This window comes from Mesocricetus auratus, unplaced genomic scaffold, assembly GCF_017639785.1.
Source record: "Mesocricetus auratus isolate SY011 unplaced genomic scaffold, BCM_Maur_2.0 Super-Scaffold_4256, whole genome shotgun sequence".
NCBI classification, from domain to species: domain Eukaryota; kingdom Metazoa; phylum Chordata; class Mammalia; order Rodentia; family Cricetidae; genus Mesocricetus; species Mesocricetus auratus.
Genome location: NW_024429182.1, coordinates 77,571,684 through 77,596,103, shown reverse-complemented (window position 1 = coordinate 77,596,103; position 24,420 = coordinate 77,571,684). Strand labels below are relative to the sequence as shown.

At 44.0% G+C, this 24,420-nt stretch overlaps 1 long non-coding RNA gene across 1 annotated transcript; it reads left to right on the top strand.

Moving 5' to 3' along the window:
* Nucleotides 1-10,352: 10,352 nt before the first annotated feature.
* Nucleotides 10,353-22,454, top strand: LOC121143371. The gene is made up of 5 exons (XR_005880579.1): nucleotides 10,353-10,542; nucleotides 11,487-11,571; nucleotides 19,427-19,566; nucleotides 20,735-20,793; nucleotides 21,882-22,454. It is a non-coding gene; the product is annotated as an uncharacterized LOC121143371 (long non-coding RNA).
* The last annotated feature ends 1,966 nt before the right edge of the window (nucleotides 22,455-24,420 follow it).

The window sequence follows — 24,420 nt, the reverse complement described above, 5'->3', positions numbered from 1 at the left end:
TGATTGGCTGAGATGTGAAAAGCTGCTATCTCATGAATCTGCCACCATGTCTTCCCCACCACGATGGACTCGTTTCCCATAAAAAATGCCCAAAATAAATCCTTCCTCCCAAAGTTGTTTCTGTTAGGTAATTAGTTAACAGAAAGGAGCAAAGCTAATGAACATGGGTAGATTTTGCTAACTGCTACTTGGGCTGTGTAAAGAGCACCCTAGAGATGATGCCTGTGTGAGAGGCTGTGGGAGTGTCTACGCCATTGACTCACGCTATTTCCTTCTCCAAGACAAGAGCTATCTTCATCCAAGGCACTTCTCTTCCTGAAGGCTGTGCCCTATCCTGTCAGCAGCTTCACTCAAGAAGAGGTTGATGTGGAGTGACAAGAGCCTTGTGTCTGTTAAGGACTCCTCTAGAGGGAATCTCCATCAGAGACCCTTCTGAGTGACAGAGCTCTCTCCTCAAGTTCATCGCTATTTCTTCTCATTCTTGCTTCTCTCTCTCTCTCTCTCTCTCTCTCTCTCTCTCTCTCTCTCTCTCTCTCTCTCTCTCTCCCTCCTCTCTCTCTCTTTCTCTCTCTCTTCCTCTCTCTCCCCTCCTCTCTCTTTCTCTCTCTCCCTTCTCTCTCTCTCTCTCTCTCTCTCTCTCTCTCTCTCTCTCTCTTATTTTATATATGTAAGCATGCCCCATCTATTCCCAAATGCAAATCTCTGCCTCAGAGTTGGGTTCTCAGGGGCCTAACCTCTGTCAGGAACCAAAGACAAAGGAAGATTTAAATTAGGAGATTTAGAAAGCCTTCAAAAAGTACATTGAACTAGTATCTGTTAGATATCTATTCTAATCTGGCATCTTCTGGGATTACAGGATATATCTGAACACCCCTCTCGTGACAGGTAAGTAAACAAGGTGTTTTTCAGCCAGTGCTAAGAAGGAACTGGATTTAAGACAGTGATTCAAACACCTTAGATGTAAACACATCAATGAAGTACTTGTTCAAGCCCTGAGTACCTCACTTGGGAAGTAGAACCCACAGCCTACAGCCTGCATTTCTAACAAGCCCACAGATGCTGTCAGTCCTCCTCAGAGTTGCATTGCTCTTCAGTCATCCTGGATTGAAAAGCTGACTTCTTGTAAACAGGCTTCTAAAGTTGTTTGAAAATAATAACAACTTATGTGAGTGTGTGTCTTCTCTGGGATCTTCCCACTGGGAGTGACTTCCTATGTTATTTAACCCTGGAAGATGCTAGGGGGAGACACTATTATTAACCTCAGAGATAGTAAGCAACGTGCCAAAGGCCACACAGCTTTAGCAGCCCCGAGATCCCAGCACAGGATGCCCTCCTTTTAGGCCTGAGATCTGAGCTAGAGATCTGATGCCCAGGTAGCTAAGACTTGTCAAAATGCCAGACCCCTGAGAATTGTTTGGGCCAGTCCTGCTTGGTAGCCTGACACCCTCTGCTACATGGAATGATCAGCTATCTGTTACAACAGTAGCTGACGACCATTTCCAACCACCAGATGATTTTCAAGGTACTCACAATAGACCTCCTCGAACATAATCAGATTCCTACTTTGCCCATGAGTAAATTATAGAGAACACTAGAAGTTATTCTAAATCACAGTCTACAAGCAGGACAATAATTCACAGCTATCACAGTTAAGGCAACAATATAACAGTAACAGAACAAGGTAACAGCTTAAATATAGAGACTTTGGGCTGAGACAATGGCTCAGTGTGTAAAAGCACTTGTTGTAAAAGCATGAGGACTTGAGTTCAAATCCCAACACACATGTAAAAGCCAGACATGCACTGTAACCTCACTGTTGGAAGACAGAGATTAGTGGATCCGGAAAGGCTTATTGACAAGCCATCCTAGTCAACGTAGTGATTTGATGAGGGATGCTGTCTCAAAAAATAAGTTAGAAAACAATAGAAGACACCCAACAAACTCCTCTGGCCTCTGCACACTCAAAACGGCAAGTATACACATATATGTATATTACTATGTGTGATGTGCACATAGTAAATAACTTTTATTTTCAATTTCTAAAAACAAGAACAACCAAATATCCACCTATGGATAGGTGCATAAACAAAATGCAGTCTATGTACATATGAAATATTAGTTGCTCTCTAAAAGGAAGACAATTCTGATGCATGCTACAACATGGATTAGCCTCAAGGATATTCTTTTAAATGAAAGAATAAAGTGACAAAGAGACAAATGTTATATGGCTCCTCTTAAACGAGATATTTCAGTAATAATAAGACTCCAGGATCCACCTGTCCCCCAACATTGAGATACCAGGCATGCATGGATGTTCATGGGGACAGAAACTAAAAGCATGGTCACTGAAGCTAGGAAGGAATGCAAATATACAAATTCAAAAATGAAATCGAAACCATATCCTGCTGGTAGCTTTCAGAATAGTTTATTTTATAGTGATTTGCGAATTACAGAGAAACTGCAAAAACAACAAGCATGTCCTTGCATCCATTACAGTCTCCACAGTTGCCAGACTCTTATGTCGTCATGGCACATTTATTACTACTGAGACACCAGCATAGGCACACTGTCCTAATTCCATGTTGTGTAGCTCTTATCAGTGTCTTCAGTTCTAGGATGCAAAGTAAGAGGTCACATGGTATCTAGTTGCCACATTTCCTTAAGTCAAGCTGCGACAGTGTCTTCTTTATCTTCCCTTTGTTGATTTTGTTGTCGCAGCTACCACTGTTGTTGTGCTGTTGTTAAGCTACTGAAAGCTTTAGAGAATTCAGAACAAACAGGAAATAGACTTTCTCTCTGCCTGTACTTATCTAATGTTTCTTCATGATTGGGAAAACACAACAGAAGCAAAGAGCCTTCCTCATCACATTGTGACAGGGACACATTTATCAAAATGTTCTCTCCTAGTTTCATTTCTATCACTGACAAAAAGTAACTTTGGGGACAAAGGTATTTACTTCATCTCACCATCTCAGGTCACAGGCCTTCATTGTAGGGACATTAAAGTAGGACCTTAGAACAGCTAGTCATATCACATCTGCAGTCAAGAGCAGTGAGAAATGAATACATGAATGATCATTTGTCTGCCTGCACTCAGCTTGATTTCCTTACTCTTATGTGATTTAGGAGCCCCTTTCTAGGGAATGGTGATGCCTGCAGTAGACTGTCTTTCCACATCACTGAACTTAAGATAATCCCTCACAGACATGCCTACAGGGTAAGACAACATAGACAACCCTCACTGCGGCCCTCTTCCCAGATGATTCTAGTTTGCACCAGGTTGACCTTTAATTGTCATTTAACCACTGCTTGATCCATGGTTGGGTTGTTGACTTTCTTCATGTGGCCAACAAAGCATTTACCAGATTTATCAGCTATAGTCAGTTTGTTTTCTTCCTTTTTCATACTCCATTCTTTGGAAGCAGTCCCTAAGTGCAATCCACGCTCATGTGAGAGGAAGTGATTAAGCTCTACATCCTGATTCATGGTAGTTTTGAGCCCCTGAAACCACCTGAAGCCAAATACTACCAACTTCTTCAGTAAAGCAAATCAGTATGTTCTTTCTTGCTAGAACCAATGTGAGTTTCTGTCACAAATGAAAAGACCCCTGATTCTCATTTCCTTCTCACCTACCCTTCATATGGAAGCCAGCATGATTTTTGAAGTGACTATGTGATAAACTCTGAGAACTATCACTAGGCCACAGCTTCTTTGTATACCCTGCATGATGACAGTCCCTTGAGCCCTGGAAACTCTGTTGTCCTGAGGCTTCTACCCCATCTACCTCCCAGGATAAACCATTCTGATGATTCAACCCTGTTAGGACAGTGGTCTATTTGGATGTGTGGCTTTGCCACATGTAAAAGAACTTAAACACTCAGAAGTATTTATAGACACAATCTCTATTAAGAGAGACAGAGAGTCTGCACTTTGTCAACCTCAGTAACCCAAAGCTGAGGTTAATGATCTCACCAGGGCTGTTAAGTTTGATCTTGGGAGCTTGTGAATTTCACAGTAATGACAAGAATCCTGGAATACTGGAACATGCTTATGTTCCATAATTCATCCATCCTTTCATTCATTCAATTCAGTGGGTATTCATTGGGTTCCTCCTATGCATCAGATGCTACACCAGACTTGGGGAGTGCTGTTAAGAGCAGGACAAAGCTCCTGTTCACAGAGGAATTATTTCCAACAAACAGTTGTTAAAGATGTAGAAGAGAAGAAGAGAGAGCTCAGTCAGTAAAGTGCTTGTTGTGCAAGTATGAGGACCCAAACTTGAATTTCCAGTATCTACATAAAAAGCTAGTGAGGTAGTTCAAATGTAACTGCTCCCCATAAGCTCATAAGGAGTAGCGCTATTTAGAGGTGTGGCCTTGTTAGAGGAAGTGTGTCTGTGGAGGAGGGCTTTGAGGTATCATATATGCTCAAGCCACACCCAGTGCCTCAGTTTGCTTCCTGTTGCCTTCTGATCGAGATGTAAGAACTCTCAGCTCCTTCTCCAGCACCACATCTGCCTGCATGATGATAATGGACTGAACCTCTGAACTGTAAGTGAGTTCCAATTAAATGTTTGCCTTTATAAGAGTTGTCGTGGTCATGGTGTCTCTTCACAGCAATAGAAACCCTAACTAAGACAGCTAGGCATGGTTGTGTGTGCCTCTAATCCTAGCACCGAGGAGGTTGCAACAGGAGGATCCCTGGAGCCTGGAGCTAAATCGGTGAGCTCCAGGTTCAGATAGACCCTGCCTCAAAAAAAAATGAGGTAGGAAGCAACTCTATCCTCTAAACCTATATGCATGCAGAGAGAGAAAGAGAGAGAGAGAGAGAGAGAGAGAGAATGGAGGAAGGGGAGAGAGAGAGAGAGAGAGAGAGAGAATGGAGGAAGGGGAGAGAGAGAGAGAGAGAGAGAGAGAGAGAGAGAGAGAGAGAGAGAGAGAGAGAGACCAAGTAGCTTCTATTAAATGCCATGAGGGCAAGAATAGAGGGGATTGATAAATGATTAACTGAGAGGGAGAAAGATAAGGGCTTTAAATGTGTCTTTTAAGGGGTGGTGTCATCTCTAAAAACTGAAAGGAGAAAGGGAGCCAGTTGTGAGTATCCCCAGGAAAAAGGGATAGCAAAGCCAGAAAGAGCTTGGTCTGCTCCAAAATAGGAAAGAAGTTGGCTCCATTATAGTGAGTGGGGAGACGGTGAGATGTCACTAAAGAAGTAAGCAAGGGTCAGGCTGAGTAGGACCTTTGTAGCCATGGAAACGAGGACTTGTAAGGAGGGGAATGACATGATTTGATTTATGTTTTTAAAAGACTGGTCAGGCTGCTCAATAGGAAACAGATACAGAGGTGTCGGCATGAAAACAAAGACCAGTGAGCTGTCATTACTACAGTCCAGGCAAGTGAAGACAGAGCCTAGATCCTGAGCAATGGCTGTGGACCTGAGGAGACATGGCTCTAGTATAAAGTGCACATGGTTTTTAAAGGCAGCATGAAACATGAGGACATAAAGCATATCATTAATAATTCTTACATTGATTATGTATCAGCACAATTATATTTATATCTACTGGGTTCAATAAAATAGATGATGAAAAATAATTGTAATGGATCATTTTATACTCCCTAATGTTCTTAGAAACTTGTAAATGACAGTAGTGATTTCTATCCTGTTTCTACTGGGAAAGGACAAGCTACAGGTGTTCCTGTGCCAGAAACATGGACGTAAGATTTCAGAGGCTGTATGGTTAACACCATTCACTGGTGAGTGTGGCTACCGGAAAGCATGTCAGGAGTGGTGTGTAGATCGTGAGTGGGTGGGAAGGCCAATGAGTGCAGGTGCCAATGAGATGGATGAGTTATGCACAGGAAAGTGAAAGCACTAGACACGACGGGGATAGTTAGAGTGGGATCGTGACCAGGTGGTCTGGAGTGTTCCGTGGTCAGAGGGGTGGGAGCTGGTTCCTTTGAAGAGACACAGCTGGCACTGTTCCTTTCCTGTCCAATGAGGCCACACACAACTGAGCACTTGGGATGCAGCTATCTGAACTGAGATGCCCCAGAGGGAGGCTCTCACTTGAAAAGTTCAGAAGGTTATTTAAAATGAAAGAGAGGTGAGAGTTTTAAAAGCAAATGGGGAGCCATGGGGGGATGCATGAGGTGGGAGCAAAAAAAGTACCTTACACTGAGAAAGTCTAACCAGGAGGCTAGAGGCCCACTGGCTAAGGAGGGCCATTATAAATGAAAGAATATGCTTAGAAACAGAACTGAGTTTAAGTGGTGGTGGTCGTGGTGGTGGTCGTGGTGGTGGTGGTGAGTTCTGGAATGGGATTTCCAGACAGCACTGAGCGAATGATGGAAAGCAGATGTGGGAGAGACAGAAGGCACGGGGCAGTTAGGGGTGTGCACCTGGGCTGGCAAAGACTGCCTCCTGACATCAGCAGTGAGATCACCTGTGTGTGTTCTAGGAGGCCAGGCCCTAGAAGCCAGGAGCCTGTAACAGGTATCACCTCTTGATCTCAGAGTGACAGTGTGGAGGGAGGAGACATACAGTCTTTGCCGCTCTCGCTGATTCCGAGAGATACTGTAAAGTTAACTGTCGTTAATATTTTTAAAGGGTGGTTACATAATGAGAAGTACTTGGGAAGTAATTAGAACTTGCTGCTGTTGTGAAGATGGGAGAGCTTTTCTTAAATAGGTCAGGCAGGAGAAAGATTGCATATGATGGGTGAGGATGCCTATGGATATGCCAGGAAAATGCTGCTGATAGAGCCCTCAGGAAAGCTTCCGCAAGACAGTTTGCTCACATGGAGATCTGCTTCCTTTGTGATATGGTTTTAATGATGTATGTAGATGAGTTAATGCATCCAAGAGAATTTGGAGGGATCTGTACTAGTTAAGTAGTTAATGAAGCCACCAACGAGAATGACACAGGCTGTGTACTACAGACACTCCTGATCTTCCTGCTGCCACCCCCCCAAGTTCTGGGATTACAGGTGTGTACCACCATGCCTGGTTTATATGGTACTAGAGATTGGACACAGGACATTATGCATGCTAGGCAAGCACTCTTCAACCTGAGTCACATGCCCAGCCCATCATTGCATGGTTCTATGATTTTATCCTTTCTATTATGTGCACATATTACTTTTATAGGCAGAAATATACATAGTATATAATTTGAAGTTATGCATTTCCCAAACAGGAAAAATATATGTATAATATTTGAAGCTACATATAAATCCTTTAAAACTCCACATAAAAGGGTCTGAGTTTTGAAATATAAGAGTTGGCAAGCTCTCTGTAAAGCCTAGTGTATCAGTCAGGGTTCTCTAGAGGAACAAAACCAATAGAATATACACAATTACAGAAGGGGATTTATTGCATTGCTTCCCTAGGCAGAGGCTGGATAGTCCCACAGTGGCCCTCTGCAGGCTGGAGAGCCAGGAAAGCCAGGAGCTGCCCAGACTAAGAAGCTGGAAGCTTCAAAACTACAGAGACCAAAGGTACAACTCAGTGCAACAGAAACTGCACAGCTGAAGACCTGGAGAGGAATTGTTAGTATAGCTGAAGACACTGGAGTCTGATTCTGCAGCTGGTGCCTCAGCAAGGACACCTGCTCAAAAACAAGCTTGTGTGTCCCAGAGAGCTTCCTGCTTCCATCTTATGATCTACCCAGACTTCCCAGCTTACTGAATGGAACCAGCCATCTCTGGAGACAGTCTCACAGACACCAGAAAGTGTGCTTAACCCATTTCCTGGGCTTTTCTCATTACATTCAAGCTGACAGCTAGAAGGAATGAACAATCAGTCCAGCTAGTAAATATTTGAGGCTTTACTGACTACACAGTCTGTTCTGCAACTACTCAACTCTACCCTTGAAATGGAAGTAACCATGGACAGAGCATGAATTCATGAGCATGGCTGCAAGCTGATTAAAGTTCAATAGTTTTTCAAAAAGAGGCATGTGATGGATTGAAAGGAAATGGCCCCCAAAGGGAGTGTCACTATTAGGAGGAAGTGTGTCGCTGTGGGGGTGAACTTTGAGGTCTCTTTTGCTCAAGCTTCCTACAGTGTGGCAATCAGTTGACTTCCTGTTGCCTGCAAGAGGTAGCACTTTCAGCTATTCCTCCAGCACCATGTCTGCCTGCATGCCGCTATGTTCCCTACCATGATGATAATGGATTGAACCTCTGAACTATAAGCAAGCCACCCTAATTAACTGCTTTTTATACTATTTGCCATGGTCATGGTGTCTCTTCACAGCAATAGAAAGCCCTAAGACAAGGCAGCAAGCTCAAGTTTAGCCAACCAGCTGTTATTTCTCAAACTCCCAAGTAGTGAACACACAACATGAAATAGTAGCCACATAAAGAGAAATAGAAACAAAATAATGGGTGTTCTCTCATCTGCTCAGAGTACTTTTATAACACCCCAGATGCGGGTTGCTATAAGCTACAATTTTAGAGAGCACGGAGATTAAAAGGCAATGTGAAGGGGTTGGAGAGATGGTTCAGCTGTTAAAAGCACTGACTGTCTTTGTAGGGGACCCGAGTTCAGTTCTCAGGACCCATTTGGAGGCTCACAATAGCCTGTAGCTTCAGTTCCAGAAGATTAAACACTTTTCTTCTGACCTCTGTGGACCCATCAAGCATATACATGGTGAATATGCATATGTGTAGGAAAACACTCATATACACAACAACAAATAATAGGTTAAAATTTGGGATCAATGGAACAGTGACAGATGCTACCACGTACATTATCCATAAGATTAGCTTTGGAGCTCCCCCAAGACCAAAGTAAGACGGAAACAAGATTCTTCAAACCTCCCATTAGCACATGAGAATAAAAGACAGTCTAATGCCCATCACCTTTAATACAACCCTGGAGGCTACATCAAGGGTTGGGACTACCTACCTGACTCCTAACACAATTCTCAATAGATATGATTGGGTGAACAAATAATTTATCCTCCAGGGTTTTTCAAGGAATTTGAGAGCTGGAGATCCAATCCAGAGCATTGTGCATGGCACATATGTGCTCCACACTCTCAGCTCTTCTTTTTTTCAGTATTTATTTGTTTTTCTGTTTTTCTTTTTTATTCCTCTCTCATGCAATACATCCCAAATGCAACCTTCCCTCCCTCCACTCTTTCCAGTTTCCCCCACATGCCTCTCCTTTCCCCTAGATCCACTACTCTTCTTATTTCTCTTCAAAAAAGAAAGGCCTCCAGGGATATCAACTGAACATGGCATAACAAAATGCAATAAGACTAGGCACAAATCCTCATATAAGAAGGGACTAGGCAACCCAGTAGGAGGCAGAGTTCCAAGAGCAGGCAAGAGAATCAGAGACAGCACTCCCCCAACTCCCACTGATAGGAGTCCTGCAAAAATTCCAAGGTAAATAACCACTATATGTATGAAGAGGATATAGCACAGACTCATGCCACGTCAGTCTCTTGATCTTCTCATCTCTTAAATTCACACCCTTCCAGCATCCTTGAACATTTGGACACAGTGAGGGTCTTTTCCCAAATCTAGAACCAAAAAAATTAAATAAAACACCTTTTCTTTCTCCCCAAGGAAAGAAGTTTACACATTCTAAGATAAAAGGTTCATAAATGTGTCAAGAAGAATTGTAAGATCTCAAGATCCTCTTCTCAGAGCCTAAGACCATAAAGAAGGTGAGACACCATTTCTGTGAGGGTATTCCTTACACAGTTAAAGAGATCTTTGTCACTGTTTCTGTCTGTCACCTTTTCTATCAACTGACTTTGAAGCAATCAAAAGTAAGGCTTTCTGGGAGCCTGATATAATCACACGACATATCACATGAAGAACTGAGTGTTTTCTCTAGCTCCCTTCAGAAAGGTAAGTCACAGCTTCAAAGAATAAGAAAGATCGAAGATATCACCAATAGTTTTGTATATTCAGAGAATGACAACCTGGAGGTGACAAGGCCCTTGCTGACAGGCAGTGAGATAACTGGGAGCTCATTCCTACACACAAGCAACTCCCAACAACAGAGTGAGCTTAGATATGATTTTTTTCCTCTTAACACCTCTATAGATATGAGCCCACAGTAAGTAACCCTACAAGGCCCTCAGCAGGGAATTTAGTTGTTTCCACCCCAAATTCCAATTTGCCAAACTGCAAGGTCATAACTGGGTATTTTCATAACTTGTCCCACAGCAACAGAAGTTACCGCCATCAAACCCCATCTAATATGCAGGAAGACACAGGATGCCCAAAAAAGTGAAAACTGCCCACATTGGAGCACAATGACCACACCTCATAATGCAGGGCATGCCTGTACCAGACCTGATGTCCACTTGTAAACTCACATCCCTGAAGTTGGTCTCCTTCCTTTTTAAGCCCCCTCTACATGAGACAAACTGAGATCCCATCTGTAGCTGTGCCTGGCAGAAGACTTAGAAGAAAGGACATAGACAGACGGAGGCTAAGAAATGAGCCACTGGAGTCTCTACTAAGCCAGATAGGAACCTGGGCCCCAGCAGTGATGCCAGCACTCTCTAAATTCCCAGGTACTTTGCAGTACTTAGCACACCACAGGGCAATTATGTAGACTAAATGTCCCTGGGCCGCACAAGCCTCATGGCACAAATGAGGTCACATCAGCATTTATATCCATAATTAGCTTTCTCAGATCCCTTCTTATTGAATGAGTTAGTTTAGGTCACAGGATAGATTGCTGGAACAGTGAAACCCAAATACACAGTAGTTCAGTAGAATAGGAATTCATTTTTCTTTCATATAACATCACAGGGAGGGATGCCAGTCCTTGGCAGGGAGGCAACTCCTCTCCATAGGGTCTCTCAGGATTTCAGGTTTCTATTATCTTGTTCCACTTTCCTGTGTGGTACTGTTTTCACCCATATCGGGGCTCACATCCTACCACCACCAAGCCCACTAAAGGAAGTAGAAAACAATGCTTGCTCTGAAATAAGTGGCCTGTCACTTCTGCTCACATTCCATTGGTAAAACTATAGCCACACTAACTTCAAGGGAGGCTGGGAAATATAGTTGCCTCTGGTAGTCTACATAGTCCTTGTTTTAGTTTAGGTATAAGGTGGCCCTCAAAGGGGCCCATCTGTGTATTGAAGGCTTGACTTCCCAACTTGTGCCATGAAGAAGTACTGGAGAATTTTAAAGGTGAGACCTAGCCAGAAGAAGTAGGCCACTACAGTTTGTTTCCTTTGGGGTCCCTTCTCAATCTATATCCTGATCATGGTGTTATGTCCTCTTGCCATGATGGACATAAATGCCTCAAACTAAAATACATTCTTTGTCCTTTTTATGCCATGTGTTCTGGTCTCTTTTATGAAAACCTGACTAACACAGTCCTATTACTCAGAAAGAGGAAAGAGCAGATTTTAGAGAAATGAGAAGACAGTGTCATATATAGCACCAGTACAAGGTTTGTTGGGAGTCTCTGAAAGATGTTCCATGTGTGTTTGCACAACTCCAGGGTAGCTTGGACCCAGCCCAGGAGTGTCTGCTGTATTACTGCTCTGGGGAACTATGCAAGTTAGAAGATGTTTCCTAGGCTCCAGGTATGTGACCATCTTCATTTGTGAGACTTCAAATGGAATCAGAGGCAAGGATTGGGCACAAGTAAATTATCTGAGAGGGGATTTCAAGAAGGAGGAATTAGAAAGAGAGTGAGAAAGAAAAGAAGAAAAGCCAATGAATCTTGTATGATCAACATTAGTTTGTTTTCTGTTACTGTAATGAAATACCTGAGACTACAAAATCAGTAGAGAATAGATTTATTGAGCTCTTAATCTAAAAGGCTAAGTAGTCCAAGAGTGCGGTGCTGGCATCTGCTTGGCATATGGCAAGAGTCTGATTCTTGCATCCTAAGATGCTGAGACGGAGCAACTGAATTAGCTTGAGTCTTGTGATGCTTCGTGTTGTTCATTGTCACCTTGACACAAATCTAGAATCAACTGGGAGCTGGGTTTCTGGGCATACCTGTGGGGTCTATCCTGATTGTGCTAAATGAAGTGGGGAGACCAGCCCACTGTTGGCACCACATCCTAGGCTGGGATTCTTAGACCGTATAAGGAAGGGAAAAGGTACTGAACACCTGTGTGCATGCAAGTGTTGCTCTGTTCTTCTGACCTCAGATGTAATGTGATCAATTGCTTCAAGCCCCTGTTGCCTTGAATTCCCCAACAGGATGAGTTGTGTCTTGAACTGTGAACTAATAATAAACCATTCTCTCTTGGGTTGTTCTGCTCTGCATATTTTATCACAAGAAAAGAAACTAAGACAGGTCTTCTTTACTCTTTTCATGAAGCCACTGCTGTCATGGATGGAGAAGCCCCAGCCCCGAAACTTTCTATAGTCCTGACCTCTCAAAGTCTTAACACCATGAACACAAACACTGGAGAATGCCCAACTTGTGGACTTTTAAGAGACACATTCAAACCACAGCATGACAGATAGCCAGTTTGGGCAAAAAGGACAACTACTCAGAGACACTTTTTGTCCTTCTGGAAAACAAAAGACTGAGAAATTTACCACCACTGCCTGGGCAATCTGCCTGCTTCTTGCCCAAGAGTGAAGATAGAAAGGCAGAGAGACAAGGCAGGCACTTGAGGTGGAATGCTGTCAGCTGGCATAAGGACAGCCCACACTTGCTATTAAAACCTGGCAAGAGCCAAGGGGATGCAGCATGAAACATAAAAAGTAACATCGAGAATCATGCATAGAACAAAAATGATAGAATGTGTGTTCCTCACATTCACACCCAGTCTATGGGCTGGACTGAGAATAAATCATCTTTTCTCTCATCCTTGAACTGAATCCTTCAGGTAAGGTGGCTCAGTGGGTAAGGGTGCTTGCCACAAAGTCTGATAACCTGAGTTCACATATAGAAGGAGAGAAGCAATTTCCAAACGTTGCCTTCTGAACTCCACATTCACAGTGTTGTAGTGCATGCACACATCCACACACACCTACATAAATAAATAAATGTGTGTATGGGGGGGATTGCCTCCCCATAGTCTTCTTGCTCTCATGCAAGCCACTCCCATGAACAATACCAGGGGGTTCCTAGACTCTGTGCCTAATCTTAACTGACCACTCACTACTCAACCCCCAAAGTTACCCTTTAATGCTTCTTGTGGAGCCTAAGCAAACTAAGCAAGAAACAGTATGGTCTCTTGATAAATAATAACTAGAATTATTTTTCACTTAAGTGTTTATGACCACTGCTAGCTACCACAAAGCAATGGGTGTGTAATAGAAAAGCTACTATTAGAGGGTGCAGATGTAGTTTAATAGTAGAACTTGTGCTTAGCAGGTGTAAGGCCTGGGGTTCAATTCCTGTCACACATATAGGAAAAGAAAGCTAACATTATTTTGGACTGAGGCCCAAGATTTCTTTATCAAATAGCAGAGACAAAATTTAATCCCAAATTTAGGCAAACTGATTCCCAGTCAATAGACTAAGTGGCTATGACCTTCACCCCTCTAGGGATGGTCACTGGTGACTTTTATTTCTATCATAATAGAAATGTGGGCATAACCGTAGTGGGAAGCACCAAGGAAGAACACTTGCAGGTGTCCACAACAAAAAAAAATCCCTCTGGGGCAACCATTAGCCCCTACCCCAAGCAAAGCCCGATCCCGGGCACTGAAGACACCACCTTGCCAGTTACCACAGTCCGGTGCTCCCAACAGATGGGGAGGGTTGAGTAGCAAGGATGAGGCTAGGCCTCCGCAAACACTGAATAATGGTGCCTGAGTCTGAGAACCTTGGAATGAGCTATTTCAGCTTGGTTAGCTTTTTAGGGCATTGCAAAGAAATTAGATGTAGAGGGGGCAGGTGCAGTGGGGAGCAGCCGCCGGGCCTGGAAGGCTGCCACACCACCTGCGATGGGAGAGAGCCGAGGCGGAAGCTCATTAACCATCCCTGGATCATTACCCTCTGCTCCCCAGGGGCACAATCACTGAGCGTGGACTTTCAGTTCTAGAGGTCTCTCTTCAAGGGTCCCTATGGACTGGAAGCAGAGCTCTCTGCCCAAGAAGGGATGGAACGAGCCAATCTTCCAGAGAGAGCCATCTGTAATTACTGTTTGGCAGTATAACAAAGCCTGGTGTTTCCTGAAAATAACGTCTGCCCAGCTGGGGAAACTGAGGCTGGGGCTCAGAGAGGTAAATTAATTTTCCTAGGCCATACAGTTTAAAAGTGGCAAAGGCAGAGATCCAAGAAATCTTTCTGGGTCCCCACACCATAGTCTCAACTGTTACAGTGCCGGGAGTCTTACAGAACACATTACAATAGCTCTTGTAGCCAATGGGGACACCAGGAATGGGCAGAACTGCCCTCCACTGTAGGCAGAGACAAGAAGGTGAGTGGTCTGGGAAAGATGGTCAGAGTGTAGGGCTCACTGCAGGAGGCATTAGTGAGCCTTGTTCGGTAAGTAAATCCATTCACCTTTATTCGTGGAGTGTCTCTATTTGCCAGGCCCTGGAGGTGAGGAGTTGAATGAGAGTAACTGAGTCCCAGCTCTTGTGTAGAAGGCAGGAGACAGAGTTAATAACCTCACAGGGTGCTGGGAAGGAAACAGACAAGCAAGATGACACACCCTGGGAAGGTCCTGCAGGTAGGTGATAATTGTCTGGAGGCTGTATGGAGAGTGGTAAGTTACCCCAGGAAAGATCCAGGGAACTGGGCATCAAGACAGGGAACAGACAGAGGCCCCCAAAAAGAACAAACTGGATAATTTGAGATCTGGACAGAAACCAAGGAGTCTAAAGCTCACAAAGATGGGGGAGCTCAATGAGGAACTTCCAGTGGGTGGGAAGTCCCTTTGTCTTGTCACTGCCCCACCCCAAGGCCAGATGTCCCTTCTCTGTCTCCCCGCCAGTCTCCCTCTCACCCCAGGGCTTGAACCCAGAGCCCTGTGAGTCAAGTGCTCTACCGCTGAGCTACATCCCATTCTGTGTTTTACTTTCTCTTTGGAGTCAGAGTCCCTGACTTGCCCAGGCTTTGAACTCACTGTAGGACAGGAAGTGCTTGAACTTCCAGCCTCAGTCTCCTGAATGGCTGGGGTTTAGGCCTGAGCCAGCAGGCCTGACAGAAGTTCTAAGTTTCTTTACCAGCTTGCTAAGCAGTCTCTGAACTTCAGATGCCCTGCATAGGTCTGGACACAACTGACACTTAACTAACCAATCTTTTCTGCTTACCCCTCAATGGCAATGTGGCAATGCGGCAACTGTTGGTAGAGTTTGGGTGCCAGCCCCTCTGGCCACCCAGAGTCAAAAAGTTACACTTAGCTTCCAATGAGATGACAGTGACAGTCTAGCTAGGCTTGGCTCTGGATAGGAGGCTGTTGGTGTCTTCTACTTGCCTTCAGATCCAGAAATCTGCAGAATTCTAGGCCCTCTTCTGCCTACACCATTAGTTCTCAACCTATGGGTTGGCACCCTTTTGCAAACCTCTATTTCCAAACATAATTACATTATGATTCACAACAGTAGCAATATTACAGTTTTGACTTCTCTCTGAGCCCTGTGGCTCACTTACACACCTCTCTTAACAGCTGTGCTCCAGGAGCCCTTCCCTGGTCACTCTACCTTAAGCTCCAGCAGTTTCTGCTGCCCCCTGCTTTACCTTTCTGCAGGGTGCTCATTCCATCTCACGGTTCCATTCTGTTCACACATTTACCTTGCTCACATTGACCTTGCCAGCTGTCTGCCTCTGTGTCATGAGAACATACGCTCCACAAGTAATGGTACTTGTTGCAAAAACAAATGAAAAACGAATGAATGAGCAGTATCAGAACAACATAACTTCTCTTGGGACAAGAGCTAAGTCACAATGTGTTCCTCCCCCAATAAATCTTTTCATTTCAATAATCATATCCAACATTTGCTGGCTAGCATTTCCTAGAAGAAAGCCATTTCAAGGAGTACACTAGTTTTAAGTTTTTGCCTTGCTATCATTTTTAATTCCTGTTGGCAGGTCTGGAGACATGCTGGTCTTTCAGAGTTCACAGCCTTAAACACTGCTGTAGGCTTCAACTATGGAACAGAGCTATCTAGCGAAAACCTCAATGTCCATCACCTACATATTTGTAACTTTCCTTTGAAAAGACTGAGTTTAAATTAAATATCAGTCTTTAGTGTGGAAAGACTACAGTGTAGAAGCCTGGGCTAGAGCCACAGATCCCACAGTGGAAAGCACTGGGCTCCATGTTATAAGGCTCAATTGATTTAAAGTTGGTTTCCATGTGGACACGAGGCTTCAGCTGAGGGGCTCAAGGGCCACATGCATAGTATCTATCAAATGTTCTCAGCAGGGGATTAACATCCTAAAAGGATATGTATGAGAAGATGGGCAACACCCCACACAAGCAACTTGCTGCCTGTTCCTTCACTCCCTGGTGACACTCTGCCTCTCTACCCCCTCCACTCAGTGACAGCTACTCAGAACGTTTAGCAGGAGACTAAAAGCCCAGGACGTTTAGGATATACATTATCCTGTAGCCTCCTTTTCCTCACAAGGATTGGTTCAGAACTGAGCACATGACCTGCTCTTGATCCATCAACAGAAAACATCCCACTAGGCAGTGACTAGGAGCCCTCAGAAGTCCCAAATCAAATCTCATTGAACTGGCTTGTGTACGGAGTCTGTGACTAAATTAGTCACTGTGGCCAGGAGCATATGGGTCCTGTTTGGACAGACTTGATCTATGCCCTCCTCCAGAGTCAGTGGTCCCACTTGGCTTCCAGCTGTCCTAGACTGAGTGTGAGTGGCAGAATGGGCTAGTAATCTTATGTAGAGTACTCCCATTTAACACACTAGACTGTGCCACTGGAGTCACTCAAGAAGCCCGAGCTCCAGAGGTCAAGGTCATTGAGTTTTCTCTCAGATGGTGGAACACCGATTAACGTGTGAGTTTAGGCAAGAGCCTTTCCTTCTCCCCTCCTCTCCCTCTACTCCCCCAACCACTGATATTCAAAAGAACCTTTTCATGCATGCTTTAGAAGTAACAGAGTTCTGGCTGGAGAGATGGCTCAACGATTAAGAGCACTGACTGTTCTTCCAAAGGTCCTGAGTTCAATTCCCGGCAACCACATGGTGGCTCACCTTGAATGAGCTCTGATGCCCTCTTATGGCATGCAGGCAAAAGATTACATAATAAATACATAAAAAAAGAAGTAACAGTGTTCATGGACTTATTCCTCCAAGTGATAAAACTCTCCATAAATACACTACAATGTGATAACCAAGAACTGGACATTAGCACAATTCTCCATTCTTTGGAGGCTGCACAGTTTACAGGTTTGGGTGTGTTCTGTGCATGCAAGTCTACAACATACATTGATTTGTGTGACCATCAGTATAGTCAATATCTATTACCAGAGCCCAGTGATGCCCTTTGCACTCACAGGCACCTGCTTCCTCCTGAGCTCTCCTCTCAGTGACCACCATTCTATCCTCCATTTCTGACATGTCAAGAATGTTGTATAAGAATAATGCACCATGAAGCCTCCCTTGATTGACACGTTTTTTGTTTGTTTGTTTTTGTTTTTTGGTTTTTTTTTTTTGCACTCAGCATAACTTCCTTTGGACCTCAGCCTAGTGGCTAAATATATTGACACCTTGTTCCTTGTTTGTTTATTACTGTCTGGGAATTCACAGTACTAATGACAGTATGGATGGTCCACAGTCTGTTTAACTATTTGCCTATGAAGATCATTTGGATTTTTTCCAATTATGAGCTTTATAAATGAAACTGCTATGAACATTCCTGCACAGGCTTTTGTGTGAGCATCCGTTTACACCTCTCTGAGAAAAAAATGGGACACTTGTGAGTTTGTAGGAAATTCTCATCTTTTTTGAGAGCACGTCATCCTATTTTGCCACCAGCAATGACCAAGGTTCCTTGGCCATCCACACCCTCAACAGCATTTAGTGTTATCACTGTATTGTTGGGGTTCTTTTTTGTTTTTTTGAGACAGGGTTTCTCTGTATTGTTTTGGAGGCTGTCCTGGAACTTTTTCTGTAGACCAAGCTAGCCTCAAACTCACAGAGATCTGCCTGCCTCTGCCTCCCTAGTGCTGGGACTAAAAGCATATGCCACCAACACCCAGCTCCACTATATTGTATTTTGACCATAACAATGGATATGTAGTATCATCTCACTGAGAAATAATTTGCATCTACCAATGGCTAATGATGCTGAATATATTTTCACAAACTTTTGCAAGGGAATTATTTTGAGATCTTTTTCTCACCTAATGGAGTGTTAATAACTAGGACAATAGTATTTACTATACAGAGGTGATGGGTGAGTTCTAGAGAGTACCCCACTGTATGACTCTCCAGGAAACACTAAGAGCTGGGGAGATGCTCGGTGGTTAAGGTATGACTGTGAAGTCACAAGGACATACATTCAAATCCTCCGAATCCACAGAAGAGCCAGGTGCAGCTGTATATGCCTATAACTGCAGTTCTGGGGAGCGGGGACATAAGGACCCTGGGGCACATGAGCAAGCCAGCCTGTAAGTGAGCATCACATGAGCAAGCCAGCCTATAAGTGAGCATCAGGCTCAGAGGGAGCCAGAGGACCCCGCCTCAAAAAAACAAACAGATGGAAAGAGATTAAGGAAAGATATGCCTCCATATGCACCACACAGACCAGCAGAGGGGGGTGAAGAGGTGTAGACTAGAACTAGTTTGGTCATAATGGGCACAACTATTATCCCAGCATTAACAAGAGGACTGTGAGTAACTAGGGGCTGGGAGGGGGCGTTTCCCGATAAGAAACATTAACTGTTGCTATTCTTGTAGAGAAATGATAAAAAAAAGAAAAAGAAAAGGAATAAAATCTAACAGAACCCCACCCACTCCTGTTGAGAATCATCTCCCTATACCTCACTGTATTCTCACCATACTATAGGAAGAATATCATGACCTAATGTCACAGGATTGCCTCAAGGACCAGACAGGTAAGACTGGGGAGGAATTACCACTGGTTAGTGCTCAGTTCTCTAGCGCCTGGCATTTAGCCTATCAGAGACTACAGTTGATCTTTGTTCCTGTAATAGTTACTTTTCAAAATACCTGACAGAAGCAGCTTATGCAAAGAAGCACTTACTGTGACTCACCACACTTCAGGGGATACAGCTGGCCATGGCGGAAAGGGTGTGGCACTGGGTGGCTGAGTGTATAGTGACAGGAGCTTGCTGAGCAGCTTGTCCATACCTTTGCAAATCAGGAAATAGTGAATTTGGACCAGAAGTGGGTCAGACTGTCACTATTGGCAACCATGCCTCTCACCTCAAAGGTTCCATCCACAGCTTCTCAAAACACTACCAGCTGGGGACCAAGTGTTCAAACACACAAGCTATTTTCATATCCAAACTATAACTTTCCTGCCTTTCCAGACATCATCCTTCAGCCACTGGAGCCTCCGCTGGGACAGAGTGTGGAACCCCAGAGATGACTGTTCCTTCAAGGAGCATTGTTCCATCAGGGTACCCTGCTGTTACCAGAGAAGAAACTAAGGACTTGGCTGTGGAACAGGGTGAGATCGCATTTACTGAGAAGCTTCCAAATGAAAACTAGCATTTGTACTTATTGCATTTCACCTCCAAATTTGATTACATTTCTCTCCCGCTGTAAATCTGCCTTCCTTTCTGCTAGCTTATTATTAAAGCCAGGATGGAATTGGTGGAGTGATACGTAAAATTTCCATCTCAGCTTTGACATTCCAGGAAGTTACGAACCAATTACAGCTGCTGAGCCTAGGGCCTTGATGAATCACAGAGCGCAGCAAGGGATGGAAGAGGCCAGGACCCGGAGGGAGGGAGACAGTGAGTTAAGAAACAAACACCAATTAAATAAGACCACCCGTTTTAATCTGAATATTTTGTTTTATATTCACCGTAAACAGAAATGTGAATGGGCCTTGTTCATTTGTGTTACTGTGGTGTGGTGGTCTTGAAGACAAATGCAGACCTTTAAAATGGTTTCAGAATCTGAAATTCGAAATATTCCAGGAAAGAAACAAACAATATGATGACCTGTTCAAGTGTCATCAGTTCTCAGGTAGATGTCAACAAAAAGCCACTGACACATACTTTGGGGTTTGTGGGTCTAATGATATCAGTTCTAGCTAGCTCTGGGAGCTTGTACCTCTAATGTTGAGCCCTGGTGTCACCTTGGTGGTGGGGGGGGATGCTAAGCTTGGCCAAAGTGTGAGAAACTTTGCCGCACCTCTACTCCTTCATCAGGCAACAAGCGTAACAGCCTGCCTGGGCTGGCTAAAGACTGAATACATGTAATTAAGATGCCAAGCACAGGGCCCAGCTAGGTGTCCAATAGTGTTTGGACAGGGACCCCCAGTTGGATAGATAACCCCAGATAACTAGTTCAAATTAATCATGCCTGCCTTCCTGGAGAGGGCTTGACTTCCAACATAGTCAGTTGAACTTTACTTTCTCTGGTGGGTTTGCTGGTGTTCCTCTCCTCTGAGCAAATGGCCAATGGAATTCAGTACCATGGACAGCAAAGATCCTGCCAACCTGATTACTGTCTTGCGCATTCTGTCCCTGACCACCTGAAACTTTTCAGCTCGTGGTTCAAAGACACCCTGCAAGCTGTAAATTTGATTAGCACCAGACCACAACCCTGCAGCTCTGTCTCTCATCATGGAGGTCCTTTAATTCCAAGTTCTTATTTCATTTCTCCAGGTTGGGGCAGGACTTCCTCTACAAGAAATTTCTAATCTCCTTTGAGATCTACACTGTAGGTGAGATACTGGAATGAGAAGAGGGAGACAAGAGTGCCATGGATGGAGAACTAACATCATTTCTGAGGGCAGCCATGTTGGATGAGGCAAAGAGACAAGTGGGGGAATCCCTAGTGAATTCAATGGCCAGGAAAGTCAGGGCCACAAAGAAGCAACTTGCAATGAGTGAATCAGTGTGGTTCAAGACTGAACCAGGCCCCCTGAACATAAATGTCAGTTGGGGGGCTTAGGAAGTCTATGGGGCCTCTGGCAGTGGAACCAGTATTTATGCCTAGTTCATGAATGGGCTTTCGGAGCCCCTTCCCTATGGAGGGATACTCTCTCAGCATAGATATACAGGGGAAGACCTAGGTCTTACCCCAAATGATGTGGCAGACTTTGATGTTCTCCCATGGGAGGCCTCACCCTCCCTGAGGAGTGGATATGGGTGGGGTAGGGGGATGGTAGGGAGAATGGGAGGACTGGAGGAAGAGGGAACTGGGATTGGTATGTAAAATAGATTGTTTTTAATCTAAATAAAAACTAATTTAAAGAAAGGAAGACTACCATGAGCAGTGAGTGGACATAGCACATCCTTCCTGGAACAAGAGACATTCAGTAGAAAGTAGGTCATTTCAAAGGATCTGAGCCAACCAACCAACATGCTCATCTAGGAAGCAAGGGCAACAAACAGAACAAGGCTTGGAATAGTGGGCGAGGAAGAGTATGGCAAAAAGGTAAACATTTGTTTACCTTTCCTCTCCTTCCATCAATCTCACCTAGGATATGGGGAGTAGAATAGCAAAGGTAGTTGTGATTATGAGCAACGAGGGGTTCCCCAAGAGAAAGGAAATCCTCCAGGTGTTCTCTCACTCCATTCTTATGCTTCTTACACTATAACAATGGCTGGGAGGACGGAACAAAACTATGTACACCTAGGGGAGAGATCGCTAATGAGTCACAGGATGTATCTGGGAGAGTCTCAAAAGAGATGTTAGTCGGGGGGTCTTGGGTCTTGGCCTTCAATCCAAAAGAGGCAGAAGCAATAGCCAGGCTCTGCTTGGCAACAGTCAACACCTGATAATTCATTTGCAACATTTGACTCCTAGGAACACCTGCTCCTCTGGTCCCTGTGCACCTGATGTTGTCCTTGAAACCACAATACCAGCTTTCTAGGGAGGAGACAGCAACCAAAGCAGCTGGCAGAAGTCCCAACGGACTCCCCTCCCCCTCCCAGCTTGTTATCCTGCTGGAGAGGGTCAATGCTTCCTCCTTCCCTCCACACCTGAGTTTCTATGTGGCCTGTGTTCTCAGTGATCAGATTGGGGCTTCAGGCCAGAGGAAGGAATTGCTGCTTAAATTTCTGATTCTTTACACTATTGCTTCTAAATTTAGACTAAGTCATACTGCAAAAGGCTTCCTAGTTGTTCCTATATCTCTGTTTCTCAAAACATGGCCTGGGAGAAGCAGCCTCTGGGATCTTCCTTGAAATGCCAGCTCTAAAGCTCCAACCCTATCCTACTGAAACTGAGCTGGAGTTAGGGCCAGTCTCTAAATGAATCCTTGGGGACTAAAGCTGCATGAAAAAGCCATATCTGTGTGAAAGATTCTCCTGGATGACCAACTGATTGAACTTAGTGGGTATGAAGACTGGGGAGACTGCTTATCATGCAAGCATGAGGACCTGAGTTCCCTACCCAGAACCCATATAAAAGTCAGATGTGATGGTGTGCATTCATAATCCTGGAGTCAGGAATATCCCTGGAGCTCACTGCCAACCAGCCTAGTCTAATTGATGAGCCCCAATGTCTAATGAGAGTCTCTCACAAAAACATAATAAAAATAAAGTGGATAACTCCCGAGGACTGAAACCAAGACTGACCTCTGGCGCCTACACCTACACATGCACATAAGAAAGAACTTAGTAATTATGGAAAGTCTGGATGTTGCAGATCAAGAGACAAAATTCTCTTGGACTGTCTTTAACTCTCTGAAATGTCACTTATCACCCACATTTTCTCAGAAAGTTTTGAAAATTTCATACAATGTATTTTGATCATAGTCACCCCTCCCAAAACTCCCCCCAAAATGTACCCATCCCTTCCTCTAACAACCCAACTCTATGTCCTCTTTTTCTTATATTTAAGGCTCAACAATTTCAACTTGTGCTGCCTACATATTGTCAGATATGTGCCCATCCACTGGAGTGTGGTTGACCTACCAATGGCCATTAAAGAAAACAGACTCACTCACTCCCAGCAACTATCAAATACCAATAGATCCTCAGGCAGGGGTGGAACACTATGCTGGAGCTTTCTCAAGTGTTATACATACTTCCACAACCACTGTGAGTTCATATATGCAATGGCACTGTCATGTCTCGAAAAGAGTGTTTATCTCCTTATAGTCATCCATAGACTCTGGCTCTTACATTCTTCAGAAATGATCCCTAAATCTTGGGGGGAAGTGGTTGGTAATACAAATGTCCCCATCTTGAAAGGAGAGGGTAGAGGTGATACAAGTGTCCCACTTAAGGCTGAGCACTCCACAGTCTCTTATTCTATGTACATTTTGCCAACTGTAACTCTCTGTGTTGATCACTCTACTGTAAAAAGGAACTTCCCTGATGAGGGTACAGAGATGGGTAGAATGATAAGTAGTCAGGATTTGGCTTAGTACTATGCCCATTATTAGTCAGGGTTCTCTAAATGCACAGAACTGATAGAATGGATATGTAGAGATGCGTGGGGATTTTTTTATTGGGTTACAGGATGTGGTCCAGCAATGGCAATCTCACATTAGAAAAGCCACCAAGAATCCAGTTGTTGTTAGTCTATGAGACCGGATGTCTCAACAGTCCCCATCTGATGCTGGAGGCAGGTCTTGAGGACTGTTAAACAGCTGCTAATGTTCCATCTATATTGGAATCGTGAGAAAGCTGGTTCTAGTATTGGTGAAGGAAAACTGAAAAATAGGGTACATGAACTTTCCAGGAAGATTAATGACAAGTAGGCACAAAGGAAATAGTCCTTCTTCCATGTCCTTTTATCTGGGCTCCACCAGAAGGTGTGATTAAAATTGAGGATGGGTCCTCCTACTTCATATTATCCAATCAAACTACAGGAGTTCCCAGTACTTGGATTTTAGTTAATTCCAGATGCAGGTAATTTTACAACCAAGATTACCCATCACAGTCCATTTTGCAGAATAATTGTGACAGGTTCTTCACTAGGACTTATGAGATGTTCAGCTACATGTTTTGGGCCCTGATAACAGTTCTAGGCATGAGTTCCATCTTGGGGGTCTTATATTCAATCAGAAAGTGATTGGTCACTCCTGTAACATACATGCCACTATTGCACTAGTGAACAAATCTTACCATACAAGTCATTGCTGTTGCTCATGGAGCTCACAGTTGAGAATGGTTGAAGATTGCTTTTCTCCACTAGTAGCATGCATAACCCCTTCTAGCACTATGAAAGCTGATTAATAGGGATGAAGTTTCCAGGTTGGTACAATCTTGAAGCTTGATTTCTCCATATTCTATCTCTCAAGTATGGCCTTCAGCCATAGGGTCTTCTACACACACACACACACACACACACACACACACACACACACACACACACACAAGGACAAATCCACTTA